Source organism: Ictidomys tridecemlineatus, chromosome 13 (genome assembly GCF_052094955.1).
Source record: "Ictidomys tridecemlineatus isolate mIctTri1 chromosome 13, mIctTri1.hap1, whole genome shotgun sequence".
In the NCBI taxonomy this organism is placed as follows: domain Eukaryota; kingdom Metazoa; phylum Chordata; class Mammalia; order Rodentia; family Sciuridae; genus Ictidomys; species Ictidomys tridecemlineatus.
The window spans coordinates 51,696,406-51,715,370 of record NC_135489.1 but is presented as its reverse complement, the minus strand read 5'-3'; the positions used below and the strand labels follow the sequence as shown (position 1 = coordinate 51,715,370).

The 18,965-nt window shown below is 37.7% G+C and overlaps 1 protein-coding gene across 20 annotated transcripts in view; it reads left to right on the top strand.

Annotated features, from left to right (window-relative positions):
* Dlgap1 (DLG associated protein 1) overlaps nt 1-18,965 on the top strand; it is an 878,199-nt gene that overhangs the window by 637,900 nt on the left and 221,334 nt on the right. The window lies entirely within an intron of this gene.

The window sequence follows — 18,965 nt, the reverse complement described above, 5'->3', positions numbered from 1 at the left end:
TCCCTTCCTCCCAACAACAACATTGACTTATCATGTAAATGAAATAGAATATTAATGGTTGGACACAGCAATACCTAATCAGGTACCCAAATCCATCCCTGTGAGTACATTCTTCAAGTGTGCAATACTCCCTGCCATACACAGAGACCCTGTTCACTGGGGCAGAAGTTTAAAAATTGGAAACGAACTTGCTTTTCTTATGCTTAGGCACAGGCTTGGGTTAGTGACAGTACACATTATTAATCTCTTTCTACATTCTAATCCATTCATTGTCTGCAGGTGAAATTTTATTTTTTAATTAAATATTCGGTTTGAGAATGAAGTAATTATAGATTCACATGTAATTATAAAAATAATATAGAGGGGCTGGGGATGTGGCTCAAGCGGTAGCGCGCTCGCCTGGCATGCATGCGGCCCGGGTTCGATCCTAAGCACCACATACCAACAAAGATGTTGTGTCCGCCAAGAACTAAAAAATAAATATTAAAAATTCTCTCTATCTCTCTCTCTCCTCTCTCTCTCTCTTTAAATAAATAAATAAATAAATAAATAAATAAATAAATAAATAAATAAATAAAAAGAAAAAAAAGACACAAATATTTAAAAAATAAAAAATAAAAAATAATATAGAGAGCTTTTATGTACTCTTTACCCAGTGTTATGGTTTAGATAGTAGGTGTCCCCCAAAAGTTTATGTGTGAGACAATGCGAGAACACTCAGAAGTGAAATGATTGGGTTATGAGAGCTTTGACCCAATCAATGAATTAATTCCCTTTTAGGGATTAACTGAGTGGTAACTGAAAGCAGGTAGGGTGTGGCTGGAGGAGGTGGGCATTGGGAGCTTCGGTATCTATTTTGTATCTGGAGAGTGAAGTCAGTCTCTGCTTCCTGATCATCATGTGGGCCCCTTTCCTCAGTCAAATCCTTCACCATGATGTTCTGCCTCACCCCAGCCCAAACAGTGGAGCTGTCTATGCAAGAGACCTCTGAAACTGTGAGCCCACAAGTAAACTTTTCCTCCTCTAAAATTGTTTTTGTCAGGTCTTTTGGTCACAGAAGCAGGGCTGACTAAAACACCCAGTTCCCCACACACACACTTCCCATGGTGACATCTTGCAAAACTGTAGTACAGTATCACAGCCAGAACTTTGATATTGATAGTCAATATACAGAGCATTGCCATGACCACATGAATGGTCGTGCTGTGCTTTTATAGCCACACTAAGTTCCCTCCAACCCACCCCTTTCTTTACCTCTTGCAGCCACTAATCTGTTCTCCATTTCTATAGATTCCACTTTTTTTCTTCTCTTTTTTTTATTATCCTAAGTACTCATGGCTTTTTAAAAAAAATACACAACAGCAGTGGAAAGCATTACATTTCTTATTACACATATAGGGCACAATTTTTCATATCTCTGTATATAAAGTATGTTCACGCCAATTTATGCCTTTATACATGTACTTTATTGTTGTTGTTTTACATAAAATTCTTAATACACATATATACCACAATTTTTCGTATCTCTGTTTGTATATAAAGTATGTTGACACCCAATTCAAGTCTTCATATATGTGCTTTGTATTATGATGTCCATCATATTCCACCATCCTTGTTAATCCCCTGCCCCCTCCCTTTCCCTCCCATCCCTCTTCCCTATCTAGAATTCATCTATTCCTCCCATGCTCCCCCTCCCTACCCATCTATGAATCAGCTTCCTTATATCAGAGAAAACATTCGGCATTTGTTTTGGGGGGATTGGCTAACTTCACTTAGCATTATCTTTTCCAACACCATCCATTTACCTGCAAATGCCATGATTTTGTTCTTTTTTATTGCTGAGTAAAATTCCATTGTGTATGAATGCCACATTTTTTTTTATCCATTCACCCATTGAAGGACATCTAGGTTGTCTCCATTTTGAGACAGAGCCTCGAAAAATTGCTGAGGGTTTTGCTAAACTGCCGAGGCTGGTCTCAAACTTGTGATCTTTCTGCTTCAGCCTCCTAAACTGCTCCGATTATAGGCATGTGACTGTCAATTAAGTTTGTTTAAATAACAAACTTAAATTTGTATTTGATAATGGAATCATTATCAAATGATAATGTAGCCTTTTGGAATGGGTTTTTCCACTGGGCATTTTTCTCTAGAGTTTCCTGTAGGCTGTTGCTCAGTCGCATTTCATGGTATGGGTGGACCCCAGTTCATTTCATCATGCACTTATTGCAGGGATCTCTGGTTTTCTGCTTTTTGTTTTTCCAGTTTGGGTCTATTACAAATAAAGCTGCCCTAAACATACTTGTAAAGGTTTTTGAGGGAACATGGGCTTCATTTTTGTTGTTGTTGTTTGTTTGTTTATTTGTTTGTTTTTAGGATAAATCCCAGGAGCACAATAGTTGACTCAAATTAGTTGCATATGGGTCTTTTGAAGACACTGTCAAACTGTTTACAGTATTTATACCATTTTACATTTCCTGCAGCCATGTCCAAGTGATCCCATTTCTCAGAAGCCTTACCAACATTTGTTGTCATTGTTTTCTGTTTCTGTCATTCTGATGGGTGTATAGTGCTATCTCATCATGGATTTTGTTTCAATGCCCCTAAAGGCTAGTGGTGTTGACCAACTTCTCATACACTGTATGTGTTTGTCACTTTTGCCCACTTTCTAATTGGATTGTTTGGTTTTTGCTGTTGTGTTTTCAAAGTACCTTATGTATCGCAGTACTAATCCTTTGTCATATGTGATTTCAAGACTCTCCTCCTGGTTGTTACTTTGTGTCTCATCTTCTTAATAGGGTCTCTCACAAAGCTAATAATTTTAATATTTTATTGTCCCATTTGCTGTTTTTCTTTTATGGGCAATTGTGTTAGTGTCAAGTCTATGAACTCTTTGTCCAACTTAGAATCCACAAAATTTTCTTCAGGTTTTTTTTCTCAAAAATTTTCCTCAATACTTTTTATATTTTATATTTAAGCCCATGATAGGCTTAGGTCAAAGTTTTTAAGTTCGTTTCTTTTGGTTTTGCCTATGGATGTACAATTATTCCATTTCTTTGAAAAAATTACTTTCCTCCATCAAGCTGCCTTTGGGACTAGAGGTATAGCTAAGGGACAGAGGGCTTGCCTGTCATGTAAGGTGCTGAATTCCATCCCCAGCACTAAAAAAAATAAAAATAAATTTTTTTAACTGCCTTTGAACTTTTGTCAATAATCAGCTGGAGATGGGCGAGGTGACCAATGCCCCTAATCCCAGCAGTTTGGGAGAGGCAGGAGGATCGAGAGTTCAAAGCCAGCCTCAGCACAAGCAAGGCACCAAGCAACTCAGTGAGACCCTGTCTCTAAATAAAATACAAAATAGGGTTGGGGATGTGGCTCAGTGGTCAAGTGCCCCTAAATTCAATCCCTGGTATAAAAAAAAAGAGAGAGAGAGAAAGAAAGAAAGAAATCAGTTGGAGATACCTGTGTGGGTCTATTCCTGAATTCTCCATTCAATTGCATTGAGCAGTGTGTCTTGATTACTGACATTAATAGTGTGTCTTGATTACTATAGCCGAATAGTACATTGAAAAGAGTGTATCTTCCTGATTAATTCTTCTTTTTCAAAATTCATAACTATTATTGTGCCTTTGAATTTCTATACAAACTTTAGAACAGTCATGTCTATACCTATAAAAGTCTTTATGAGATTTTGGTAGAAATTGCATTGAGTCTGCATATCAAGTCGGGGAGAACTGACATTTCTCCTTTGTTGAGTATTCCAATTCATAAACATGTTTTGCATCTCTGTCAAGTTAGATCTTGATTTCCTTCATCCATATTTCATGGTTTTTAGGCTCTCGGGTCCTGCACATGTTTTGTTAGATTTAGAACTGGGTATTTCATGTTTTGAATTGTTGTAGACTGTATTCACAATTTCTGCGCCAACAGATTTATAGATAAATAGAAAAATACAACTGATTTTTTTTGTGTGTGTTGGTATTATATCCTGTGACTCTGCTGAATTCACTTACTCACCTTGTTAGTTTTTTGTCAAGTCCTCAGGATTTCCTGTGCAGGCAATTATGTCATTCACAGATGCAGACAGTTTTATGTTTTTCCTTTCAACCTCTATGACTTTTATTTTGTTACTGCACTGGCTAGAAATTCCAGCAGAGTATTGAATAAGAATGACAGGAGTGTACATCCTGGCCTGGTGATTGATCTTAGGGGGAAAAGGTTCATTCTTTCCCCATTGAGTGTAATACAACTGGGGAGGTTTTTTGTTTTTTTTAAACATCTTTTTTTTTTCATTTTTTTATATGAGTTATGCATGACAGTACAATGATCTTGACATAACATACATTTGAATCAAATGGGGTATAATTTCTTATTGTTCTGAGTGTGCAGGTTGCAGAATCACATTGGTCATACAGTCATGTATATACATACAGCAATACTACTGTCTATTTTATTCTGCTGCTATTTTTACATGGTGCTGAGGATTGAACCCAGTGCCTCACACATGCCAGGCGAACTCACCACCACTTGAGCCACATCCCCAGCCCTCTACTGGGGAGTTTTTGAGATGCAGTTTAACAAATTGAAGATGGTTCCTGCTGTTTCTATTTTCTGTAGTTATATCATGAATGACTGCTGAATTCTTTCCAACACAATTTCTTCATCAGTCAATACAGTTGTGTGATTTTCTTCTTTACCCTGTTAACTTGGTGGATAACATCGACTGATTTTCAAGTATTAAACCATTGAATAAACTCCACTTGACATAGTTTGTGATTGTGTGTATATGTTTGTACACAGAGAGACATACATAGCACACACACACGTGTGTGTGTATACATCTGTGTATATATATAAATATGCATAATTGATTTTAATTTTTCTTTGAAAATTTGGTGGCATTTTCCTGTGAAACCACATGAACCTAGAGATTTCCTTTTATGGGGGAGCTTTTAAATCACAAATTCACTAACCTTAAGAATTACAGGTCAATTATCTACTTAAAATTGGGCAAATTGTGATGATTTGTGTTTTTCAAGAAATTGGTCTAGTTCATCTCATTTGTCAAATGAATATATAAAGTTACCTTTAGTGTCTCTATTTTTTTGGTCATTCTGAATTGGTAATTTGTGTCCTTTATTTCGTTTCATCAGGCTTGCAAGATGTTTGTGAATTTTACAGATCTTTTTAAAGAAACAAATCTTAGTTTCATTGACTTTTCTCTATTGTTTTTCTCTTTTTGACTTTATTGATTTCTGCCCTTATTTTATTATTTCCTAGCTTCTGCTATTTTAAGTCTTATTTTTAGTCTGTTGTTTTTCTAGGTTCCCAAGGAAGAAGCTTAATTACTGATTTCAGAACTTTTTTTCATTTCTAACATATACATTTAGTGCTTTGACTATGTCCCACAAATTTTAATATGTTGTATTTTAAGTTTCCTCAATCCATTGTATTTATTTATTTCCCTTGAAACTTCTTCTTTGAGCCATAGTTTATTTAGCTGTGTGTTGTTTAACTTCCAAGAGTTTGAAAATGTTCTTTTTATCTTTGTGTTATTGATTTTTTTATTGTGTCCTCATACATGTACCTTGGACAGTAATGATCATCACATTCAACCATCATTAATTACCCCATGCCCCCTGCCTTCCCCTTCCACCCCTCTGCCCTATCTAGAGTTCATCTATTCCTCCCCTGGTGTTATTCATTTTTTATATGATTCCATTGTGGTTGAAAAACACACTGTATATGATTTTTCCATTCCTTTAATTTTGCTGAAGATTTTTTACTAGTCCTGAATATGGTTCATCTTGGTATATGTTCTATGTTTATGCAATTCGTGAGCAAAATGTTCTCCGTTGTTTGTGTGATTCTAATGGTTGATGGAGTTGTTTCTGTATCCTTTCTGTCTAATTGTTCTATGAGTTGTTGAAAGGAGCTAATGAAATTTCCAGCTGCAATTATGTATTTTTCTATTTCTCCTTCCTGTTCTATCATGTTTACATCAAATATTTTGTAACATGAATGCACTACCACTTGCTGCATAAACATTTAGGATCGCTGTGTCTCCTTAATAGACACATGATATATCATTTTATAATGTACCTCGGCCTGTATCTGATAAATTTTTTTTACCCTGAAGTCCACTAATAGATCCACTCCTTTTTTCTTTCAATTAATGTTGACATGGTTTATTTCTACATTTTTTTACTTTCAAGTTGCCTACATTGTTATATTTGAAGTGGGTTTCTTAAGACAGCATGTTTTTTAGTGCACTCTGCAAATCTTGTCTTTTTAATTTAAACTTAAACCATTTACATTTAATACTATATTAGGGACTGAGTTGGCCATTTATATTTTGTTTTCCATTTATTTTCTCTGTTTTTGATGTTGTTTTCCTTCATATGTAATACTTGAACATTTTTTAGAATTCTTTATCTACCTATAGAGTGTTTTTTTGTTGTTAATTTTTTTTTAGTTGTAGATGGACACAATATCTTTATTTTATTTATTTATTTTTATGTGGTGCTGAAGATGGAACCCAGTGCCTGACGCATTGTTGTGGGCTGATCGCTCAGAAAATGCTCTCGGTCCGAATTTTGTCCAAATTAGAGAGTTTTTAATTTAGCCAGCTGGCAACTGCCCTCTTGCAGGAGCTGAATTGTCTCTGCCAGGAACAGTGCCAGGTCCGAGTTCTAAGAGGAAAAACAAAAACACATCCATGAAAATGTAGGTGCAGGCAAGCAAGCAGGATACAACGGCTGAGAAAGCACTTAGCAGAGCAAAATCAGACAACCACATCCTGGGTTTGAGCACATTTGTGGGTATATAAAGTACAGAAAAACTATTTTTAACACCTTAGAAACAGCTTCACATTATTTATTCTCTAACACTCATCACATAATCCTATTTTCCTACTTATTTATATTTTATATGTAAATATAAAATCTATAATCTATAATTTATAATCTATATTGATTAAGCTCAGACCATAACAGCAAAGGAGGCAAATGTTCTACCACTGAGCTACAACCCCAGCCAACCTATAGTGTTTTTTAAATGTCACTTTATATATATATATATATTTTTTTTTTTAGTTGTAGGCGGACATAATATCTTTATTTTATTTTTATATGGTACTGAGGATCAAACCCAGTGCTTCATGCATGCTAGGCAACTGTCTACCACTGAGTCACAACTCCAGCCCCCTTATAGTGTTTTTAAATGTAGATTCTGTACATATTTTTAATGGCACCTTTAAGTATTATAATTTATCAGCATCTAATGACGTCCTTTTACCACTTTGAATGAAGTATAAAACTTTAACTCCCCTATGTCTCTTTACTTTCTTCTATATATTATTACCTCAAATATTTCCTCCATATACATTTAGAACCATGTTAAGCTTAATGTTTTCATGATTGCTTTAAAGTCTCTTCTGATAATAGTAACATTTCTGCCATCACATTGTCAAGATCTATTGATTGGCTTTTATCGTTGAGTTCCAAAACTGAATCATGGTACAACAATTGAAACCTGGACATTTTTATATTATAAAACTTTCTGTTTTAGCTGGATCTAGAAAAAAAAATAAATCACTGTTCCCATCTAGGGAATCAGAGACACTGCCTCGTAACTGCTAGGTTCTTCACCCAAACTCTGATAACATGAGGTGTGGGCCACAATGGGGACTCCTCGTCACTGTTTGGTAGCAGTGGGAGTGTCAGCACTCCACCCAGTCTCCACTGATATTGCAATGAGGGTGCAATGAGGTACCACTGGGAAATTAAGTCCTGATTCTCCACTGAAACCACCCCACAAAACGGAGAGAGAGGAACACATCATTGCTGTTGAGAGAGTGCAAAAGTCCAGGCTCCCAATTGTTCATCACTAACTCCCATCAGTGCAGAAGAATCCTCTTGTGGATGAATAGTCCAGCTGCTTACTCAGCCTTCTCTGACATGCTGGTGGGAATGTTGGTGAACTTTGCAACAGTTTCATGGTCAGACAAGTCTAGGTGTCCCCCGGAGTTTTTGCTGATGTGAGTAGAGTCATGCCACTGTTTTTCTATGACTTTTGGCTGGAGAAGAGTAATCATTCTTTTAAAAAGTTCTGTCTTGCTAGGCTGCTCCTTTCCTGGTCTTTTGGCTAGACCAGGATTATTTATTTATTCTATAATATCCATCACATAATCCTATGGACCCAGCAACATGTCCTTCCTCGGGTCCTGAGGTCCCTACGTAGCCAGTATTCTTCTACCTTTCAGTCTTGTACTTGTTTTGTATCTAATGTTCAGAGTTTGTATTTATTTTGTTGTTTAGTTTAGTTTTGTTTTTGTTTGTTTTGGTGCTGGGGATTGAATCCAGGGCCTTGTGCATGCAAGGCAATCACTCTACCAACTGAGCTATATCCTCAGCCTATTGTATTTGTTCTTAATAAGCAGAACAGGGAAATGCACATCTGTTTCTTTCTCCCAGAAACAGAAGTCCCTCCTGGAATTATTTTTTGTTAATTTTTATTTGTTCTTTTTTAATTATACATGACAGTAGAATCCATTTTGACATATTTATGCAAACATGGAGTACATCTTATTCTAATTAGGATACCAGTCTTATAGAAGTACACCATGTTGAGTTTCACTGTGGTGTATCCTGGAATTGTTTTTGACAATAAAATTTTCCCTGATTAAAAACAAAAACATCAGGAATATAATAGGGTTCCTAATTTACAGTTTAAAAATCTAAATCAAAGTAAAAGCCACATTCGAACTGATAAAGTAGATATAAAATATGAGATATTTTATCTTCACTTTGTTACCATACCATTTGTAATTGTGGTAGACCGAAGTTTATATTGAGGAGGGAGATATCACATGTTTGCATGCACATGCACACACAACCAAGGGTCCTTGATGGAGTCAAAAGATTAAAAAGATATTTAACCAAAAGATATTGTAAAAGCAAAAACAACAAAATAATTAACATAGTTATCATTAAATGAGAGAATTATTGATGTCTTTTTTCCTTTTCTGATTTTTTAAGATTTTGCATGTATCTTATTGCTTTTGGTGTGTTTACACACACATGCATGCTGAGAATTGAACCCAGGACCTTGCACATGCTAAACATAGATTCTACCACTGAAATATATTCTCAGACCCTCTGTTGCTTTTGTAACACAAAATGTTTTAATATTTAGAGGTATGTTTAACACATATATTATCTGCTAATTGAATGGTTAAATTGCATTAAAATTAGATCTCATAATACTATCAATCTCAGTTTTTTACAGCTTTACTGAGGTATAATTCACACCCAGCAATTGTTTATAAAATTTAAGATGTGATGAGTTTTGATTCCTTCATCTTTTTATTTAAATATTTAACAATTCATTCAGCTAATTGCAGAAATAATCAGTTTACATGACAAGTTTGAATGATTCTCTTGGTTCAGCAAAGACCCTTGCAACAAGAGATGAGAATTCCAAACTAGGTTTGATATAAAGAATATTTTAATGCTAACATCTAATAGCATTTTCACTTACCTGGGTTCTAGGTTATTCATTTTAATACATAATACTTATAATAGTAGCTGGTATCTTAGAGAAAAGATATTATGTACTTAAGTAAAAACTTACATCAAAAATATTTAGTCTAGCTGGGCATGGTGATGCAGGCCTGTAATCCCAGTAATTCAGGAGTCTGAAGCAAGAGGATCATAAGTTCAAGATCAGCCTCAGCAACTTGGCAAGGTCCTAAGCAACTTTGTGAGACCATATTTCAAAATTTAAAAAAAAAAGATTGAAGATGTTGCTCAGTGGTTGAGCAACCCTGAGTTAAATCCCCAGTAACAACAAAAAAAAAATTTAGTCTAACCTATGACTAATTTAGGTAGAAGAGAATACATACAATGAATGTATACATTGAAAGGGGAGCTCTTGCTTTTGTGGGGTTTCAGTTGTTATACCATGACTCAGTTTTGGAACTGAATGATAAAAGCCAATCAATAGATCTTAATATTGTGATGGTAGAAATGTTACTATTATCAGAAGAGACTTTAAAGCAATCATGAAAATAGAAAGCCTCAATATTTTGAACAAATCAAATCTTTCTAATCAAGGTGCCTGCTAAATCCATGTGCATAAAATGAGCCTATTATGCCATTCATGTTTTAGTTTCTGACTTAGGTTTCTCAAAGACATCTAAAGGGCCACTGTTTGCATATGTCCAAGTTGCACTACACACGTGTGCCGTGTCTAAAAGGATTTTGTTTGCTTTGTAATTACACAAAATTTTAGCTGAAAGAGTACAACTGAGCATGGAGATTCTGAGCCTCCCAAGGCACTCAGGAATGCCCACTCACCTACATAAACAGACGCCACACACCACAGCCATGCGCACAAACAAATGCACAGCTCCGCTTGGCCCCAACTAGCTCCTCATGTCTCCTAAGGTTGCTCTTCTCACCTGCCTTCTGTCTTGAGGGGCCTGATTCTTATCTCATGCCCAACTCCCAAACTGACAGGGTCAACTCCACTTACATAAGCCTAACCTAGAACCCAAGCCAAGAAACAGCCATGAGTAAGAAATCACATAAAGCCATGAACATTTAATTTCCACCTAAAGAAAATCAAATATGATTATGGATATCACTGTTGGTGATATTTTAGGAATTATGGGAAAAATACTGGTAAAAAAGCAATTGATATCTCAGTTTCTCAAGGAGAAGATTGTAAGAACTACAAATAGCTAACCTAGTACAAGTCTTGGAAAATTCTAAAATGATTTTTTAAACAGATGGCTTGTGATGATTTAGAAAACAGGGAGGCAGCATAATCTCACTAACAAGGAGTACACAGAACCATCCCCTTGTCCTTCTTTGGCATGGGAGAACAGCCAATGCGACTGCATTCAGGATAGCATTTGAAACAGGGTCACAACAGACTTGCAGGAAGAAGTTAAAACAAACAAAGGCAGGATATTAGAGGATATGGAGCTATCAGAGTTCTCTTATGAAGACCGCATTATTAAGAGTCCAAGCTGACTTGGAACATCACTGGTTTGCTCCATCATAGTCAATAATTTACCAAAAAGTGGGGAAGAAAATAGATGGCATGCTTATGGGAAGGTATGAGGTAGTTAAAACTGCAGAAATTAGACATCACTGTCAATTCTGCATTTACAAACTTGTCGGCCTCCATTTCCTCTTCTGTAAAATAAGAATAATAATAATCCAAAGTTGTTATAATAGCCCATAATTTTGGTGTGGTGATTAAATAAGATACTGTAAGTAAAACACATTCATAGGTCCTTATAACTCCAAATTGCACTTTTGTTATTTTTAACCTTTGTTGTCACCTTTGCTGGAGACACATAACTGGCCAGAATAGGTGACGTTTTGCAGGTATTACACGGGGGATGATAGATAGTTCTAGCCTTGGTTTCTGTTTAACAGAACAAAGGGTGAAAACTCTAGTGACTTTTTTTATCAGCATTTGATGTGAAGACCTAAAAGTTGTCCAAAGGGAGTTTACCAGAAGCTAATGGGTGTGATTATAGCCCATCCTACCCACAGCTTCTCAGGCCACATCCACCGGGATTTTCCACAGAACACAGATGGTAAATGGCCGTTCTGTGTTCTGCACCTGTCAGGCCGAGTGTGGTTCTGGGTGCCCTACTTTAAAAGATAAACCAGCAAATTGGGCCAACCATAGAGAAGAGTCACCAAGGCTATGAAGAGCCTTAACATAAGTGCAATAGATGGAGGGGGCATGGCGCATGTCACTTGGCAGAGACATGTTAGTGTGTTCACATAACTGCAGATCACGACACGGAGGAGATGTCTTTTTTGAGACTTTGTGTCATGTTAGTGATGAGTTTAGACACAGAGCATCTGACAGGGAGGATTAGAAGAAAAACCATATTGAAAGAATTGTGTAACACTCTATCTTTAGTTGCTTTTTTCTCTTCCTAAAATGAAGTCAGAATATGAAACAATTTACGAAAAATCTATCTAAATACCTTTACACAGGCTTTAACTGTCCCATTTTATTAATGTCAATTTATATCTGTATGAGTACACCAGCTCTTCCCTGACACTTTTTTTAAATATTTTATTAGTTGTTAATGGACCTTTATTTATTTATATGTGGTGCTGAGAATCAATCCAGTGCCTTACACATGCTGGGCAAGCGCTCTACCACCGAGCCACAACCCCAGCCCCATGCCCTGACACTTTTTAAATGGAAAGAAACTGTTTTCGGTTCACAACGGCATTTAGGTCACTGTTTCCACCCTCTCCTAAGAATCGTGGCTGTGGGTTCTTTACTCCCTATTACAGTGGCATGGTCACCACATTTTTTTTAGTAATAAAATTATTCCTTTTATTACTGGTCTGTAAATTGACGTTGCTGTCAACAGCCTCACCACAATCTCTAACTGCCTATGGAATTATTTTTATAGATGACTTAATCATGGCAATACAATTTATTTGCAGTATTACTGTATCAAGTTTTAATTATATTACTCTGTTTTAATTAGTAATGCAGCAAAATTATACTCAGATTTATTACAATGCAATCAGTTGTCTGTATTTATGGGCTCTGCACCCATGGATTCAACCAACTGCAGATCTGGGTCTGTCCTAAACATGCACACTTTTTCTTGTCATTATTACCTGAACAGCACAGTAAGTAGAACAGCCATTTACATGGCATTTACTTTTTATTAGTTATTATAAGCAATCTAGAGATGATTTAAAGTACACAGGAGGATGTGTATCGGTTACATGTAAATACTATGTCATTTTATATATAAGAGACTTGAGCATTTGCAGAGTTAGGTATCTGTGGGGGGTCCTGAAACCAGTCCCCCACAGATATGGCACGATGACTCTCCTTTCCACCAACTAGTAGAAATATTATCTTTCTATTCTCAGCCATGGCAATTATTGTCTCTGAAATGCTACTATATTATTTAGCATCCTTAAAATTTGCAATCAAAAGAGTTCCTCGTCAGGAGTAAAAAAAAAAAAGTGATGATTTGTTTTTATTGCACTGGTCCCCACAATTGTTGGTAGCAAAATTGTTAAGATATGAAAAGAATAAGTGCCTTCGTTAGAGACACGCACCTCTGGGGATATAGTCAAAAGAATTGAAAGCTGGGGCTCAAACAGATATTCGTACACTCATGCTCATGGCAACGTTGTTCACAATAGTGGAAGGAAGGAAGCAACTCAAGTGTCCATCCACAGCTGAGTGGATTCAACAAAACGTGGTATAAACACTCAATAGAAGAGTATTGAGCCTTAAAAACAGGAAATACTCTGATGGGCTACAATGCAGATGAACTTGAAGATGTTATGGTCAGATAAATAAACCAATCACAAAAGGGAGGGTATTATTTGATTCCACTTATAGGAGGTACCTAGAGTGGCTAAAAACATAGAGACAGAAAATTGAATGGTGGTTGCCAGGGCCCACATCAGGGGCGGGGGATGGGGGCTTAGTGTTGGTGTTTAACAGAGTTCAGTTTGGTATCATGAAAATCTTCTGGGGATGGATGGAGATGGTTGCAAAACAACGTGAATGTATTCCATGCCCCCGAACTACATGCTTCTAGAAATGGTTAAAATGGTGGACTTTATGTGTATTTTCCATTATAAGAGAGGTAGACAGATGTTTATTGTGCAGTAACTTCTCACAGCTCTAGAAAGTGGGTATTGGTGTCTCTCTCTAAAGAAAAGAAAAATGTGGCTTACTCTGTGTCGAGGGCTCAACCGAGTCAGAAATCAACGTATCAAGGTCTATCAAATTGCAAAGCCAGGTTCACCAGAACAAGCTGCCTACATGAAACTCCTTGTGTTAAAGATGACAACCCACCACAACGTCTCTCCCTGGATTATTTTAATTGATTTAGTGTTCGGTTGGGTCCTAAGCAAACTAAAACAAACATAATTGCAGGAATTGTTTTCAATCAATATGTGAACATTTTTATAAAACTATTAACCTGGGCCAGGTGAGGTGGCACACACCTGTAACCACAGTGGCTTGGAAGGCTGGGACAGGAGAATTGCTAGTTCAAATCTAGCCTCAGCAAAGGCGAGGCACTAAGAAACTCAGTGAGACCCTGTAGCTAAATAAAATACAAAAAAAAAAAAAAAACAGGGCTAGGAATGTGGCTCAGTGGTCAAATGCTCCTGAGTTCAATCCCCCATATCCCCCCAAAAAAGTAAAACTGTTAACCTAGGAGCATAAGAAAGACAGGGAAGAAGCTCTCCTCTGCTTTTGTCATGGTTCAGTTCTGGGTACTGATTTTAGTGACTTTTCCAAACGTACATGCACCACGTCCTCACACAGAACTCCCTGGATGATAAAAGCTGACCCAGGTGGGGTTGTTTAGAATACTTCCTTACATACTCCCTGCTGTGTCTTCAACCAGACAGTAATAAAACTCTACTGGGCACAATTAAGTATTAAGAAAGGTTATTTCTTGGGGCTGTGGCTCAGCGGTAGAGCACTCACCTAGCACATGCGAGGCCCTGGGTTCGGTCCTCAGCATCACATAAAAATCAAATAAATACAGGTATTGTTTCCAACTACAACTAAAAACTAAATATTCGGGGGGGCGGGGAGGGAAAGAATGGCTATTTCCTTTCTGTTTCCAAAGAGAGAAACAAATATCCCTAGTCCTGATTATTTTCTAGGGGAAAAGATGTCACCTCCTGTCTTCCATCATCCTGGAACAGAGTGCTGAAGGTACCCCTCTGTCACTGTCCATTCTTCAAGTCGGCCCTGCCCAGTCCTGCCAATCTCTATCTTCTATGGCTCCCTGATTCTCTTTGGACCTCTTCAAGGTCTCACGGGGCCTCTGTCACAATGTGTGAACAGGCCTGAACACCTCTCCATCCCTCCCCTCTCATCCAACAGATATTGAAGGAAGCTCAGTATGTGTTGCACCTGTGTTGAGATTTTCCAAACAATGATGTATTCCCATGGCTGCTGCCCTCAGGGAGCTGCGATTTGATGCGGGAATTGGACCAGCAGAAAATTACGACACACTTCCATGTTCCTCCAGCCTGGACAGGGGTATCCCGTACACCCAGCATCCTGAGTATCTGCCACCCATACCCTCTGCCTCCAACCTTCTTCTCTTGCAATTCTCTGGGTCTTCTGTCTGACTCCTTTTACCTGGTGACAGTCTTGCCATGCTGGGTCTAACCCAAAGCCAGCTTCTCTGAAGTTGTCCCTAATGTTTGCACTCCAAATGAGTCTCTTCTTTTTCCTACCCTCTCACTGCAGCTTTCTTGAATGCCTATTATAAGCTTAACACAAATTATCCTTATTGGGCTGGGGATGTGGCTCAAGCGGTAGCATGCTCACATGGCGTGCATGCAGCCTGGGTTCAATCCTCAGCACCACATACAAACAAAGATGTTGTGTCCGCCGAAAACTAAAAAATAGATATTAAAAACTCTCTCTCTTTAAAAAAAAAAATTATCCTTATTTTCCCCACTTTTCTTATTGGTGCACTACAGTTGTACATAATGGGGGGGGGGATTCGTTGTTACATATTCATCATGCACACTCTATAACAGTATCATTTGGCCAATATCATTCTCCGTATTTCCCCTTCCCTCTCTCCCTCTCCCAAATATACACTGATCTCCCTTCGTTTTCATGAGACTCCCCACCATCGCCTTTCTTTTCCTTTTTCCTCTCTAGCTTCCACATACAAGAGAAAACATATCACCCTTGACTCTCTGAGTTTGTCTTGTTTCACTTATTTCTCCAGTTCCATCTGTTTTCCTGCAAGTGACATGTAGAGGCAAGAATCATCCTTCTTTATGGCTGAATAAATCTCCATTGTGTGTATATACCACATTTTCTTTATCCATTCATCCATTTATGGACACCTAGGGGTGGTTCCATAGTTTGGCTATTGTTAACTGTGCTGCTATAAACACAGATGTGCATGTATCATTGTAGTATATGCTGACTTTAATTCTTTAGGATAAATACTGAGGAGTGGTATGGCTGGGTTGTATGGTGGTTTCATTCCTATTCTTTTGAGGAACCACCATAATAACTTCCATAGTGGTTCTACTAATTTACAATCCTACCAACAGTGTAAAATTGTTCCTTCCTGCTTCCCACATCCTCTCCAGCATTTAATACTGTTTATATTTGGGAGGAGAATTTACTGGAGTTTTAATCCAGCAGTGCTTAGCCACTGAGCTATATCCCCAACCTTTTTCATTTTTTTATTTTGAGACAGGGTCTCACTAAGTTGCTTAGAACCTTACTAAATTGCTGAGGCTGGCTTTGAACTTGTGATCCTTCTGCCTCAGACTCCCAAGTCACTGGGATTACAGGCATGCGCCACTGTGCCTGGCTTTAGTCCTTGTGTTCTTGATGACTGCCATTCTGACTAGAGTGAGACGAGATCTCCAGTGTAATTTTGACTTGCATATCCCTAATTTCTAATGCTGTTGAACATTTTTTTTCATCTATTTGTTGGCCATTTGCATTTCTTTCGAAAAGTGTCTATTGAGTTCATTTGCCCACTTATTAATTGGCTTGGCTTATTTCATGCTCTTGCCTCTTTTGCTGTGCCAACGCTTTTTAATTTGATGCCATCCCATTTATTAACTCTTGGCACTATTTCTGAGCTCTAGAGGTCTTACTGAGAAAATTGTTGCCTATGCATCCATGCTAGAGTGTTGACCCTATGTTTTCTTTTTAGAAGTTACATAGTTTCTGGTCTAATTCTTAGTCTTTGATCACTTTGAGATGACTTCTGTGCAGGGTGAGAGATGAGGGTCAGTCTCACTCTACATGTGGATGACCAGTTTTCCCAGCACCATTTGTTTGAAAGAAAGTCTCTTTTCTCCAACGTATGTTTTTGGCACCTTTGTCAAGAATCAGATGAATGTATCTATCTGTTTTCCTCCCAATTATCTTTTTTGGAGGGATGGGGTATACCAAGGATTGAACTCAGGGACTCCCGGCCACTGAGCCACATCCCCAGCCCTATTTTGTATTTTATTTAGAGGCAGGGTCTCACTGAGTTGCTTAGCATCTCGCTTTTGCTGAGGCTGGCTTTGAACTCGCAATCCTCCTGCCCAGCCTCCGGAGCCGCTGGGATTATAGGTGTGTGCCACCATGCCTAGCCACACAGATTATCTTAAAATCAGTTCCGCACATTTGTCTCAAGTTGGAGACTGTAAAGTTCTCAGAGGCAAAAATCATTTGTTCTCCTTAGCATCTAACATAAGCAATGTGATTAGCTGGTATTTTTTTTTTAATTGCTTTGAATCTAATGTTGCCCAAGCCTAAAAATCTGAGTAAAGAACATTTGAATTCCAAGTGTTACAAGAGTCTAAATGTGATAGATATACATATTTGGCACACTGGAATAAATGCATTTGATGTTGATAAAACGTTATATATAATACATATAAGATCTAATATACGTCATATATTTATATTACACATATTTTATATACACAGAAGATTATTGTGGAAAGGGTTGCATCTTCAGTGCGGATAAAACTACTAGGTAATTAAAATGGATTATTCCAGCTTCTAGCACTTGGCTTTGCACAGAGTGAGCCTGTGGCTTTCTTGCACTATCTCTAGTTGAACAGTCAGAAATCCCCAACCACATCAGTCTCTTCTGCAGAGCAAAGATGATGGAGCAAATAAAAAGTTGCAGCATCAAATGACTTTCCAAGAATATTCCCTCAGCTCTCTTTCACCTGAACCCTGGGGTCTCTAGAAAACAGCCAACGTCTACAGAACTTAACAATGGCAATGTCTCCCAGAAATAATGCTGACATTTATCCTCCCCACTGAATCTCTATGGAAGAAGCACAGCAAAGGGAATCCATGGGTGTGTGCACCTTCAATTTGTACTTGATCTTTCAAGTTGCCCCCAGATGTAAGCTGTGCTTTTCCAACTGGGACAGAGCTACTGGTTCAAGAGATCCCTCTATGGAGTTACACTTCTATGAAATGGAAAGAAAAGTAATGTCAAAGGAACAATGCGATGTTGCCAAAGGAGTAAAGTTTGAAAAAAGGACTTTGTGGCTGGCAATGCAAGTGTCTGGAACTAAGGAAACAAAGTCAAGCATCTGCAATACTGCCATTTTCTGGAAAACATTTGTTGTCAAACAATGGTTGATACCATCAAGAAAATGACTATGGGCTGAAGCCACCATTATCAGAGCATCATAAAACTTAGTCCTTTCTCATTTTACAGATAGAAAAACTGAATTCTGCTGGGCACAGTAGCACACACCTGTAATTCCAACCACTCGGGAGGCTGAGGCAGGAGAATTGCAAGTTGAAAGCCAGTCTCAGCAATTAGTGAGACCCTAAGCAATTTAGCAAGATCTTGTCTCAAAATAAAAAATAAAAAGGGCTGGGAATGTAGCTCAGGGCTAAAGTGCCCCTGAATTCAATCCCCCATGCAAAAAATAAAAAAGAGAGCAAAAAATAGAGAGAGGGAGGGGAGGAAGAGAGAGAGGATGAGAGAAAGGAGCGAGAGAGAGAGAGAGAGAGAGAGAGAGAGAGAGAGAGAGAGGCAGACAAACTGAATCCCAAAGGTTCAAGTCATTTTTTTCAGTCATTCAAAGAGTTAATGAGTAAGCCAAGATTTAAACTCCATTGCCTGTATTTCATTGGTCAATTTTTAATACATGTGTAACATTTCTTTTCTCTCTTTTTCTTGCCTAATTGCACTAGCTTGAAACTCTAAAAATACGGCTAGGGCCATAGCTCAGTAGTTGAGTGCTTGCCTAGCACGTGTGAGGCACTGGGTTTGATCCTCAGCACCACATATAAACAAATAGATAGATAGATAGATAGATAGATAGATAGATAGATAGATAGATAGATAGATAATATTCATGTATGACTAAATAAAATATTTTAAAAAAATAGAAAGTAGTAAGAACAGTCATTATTGATAG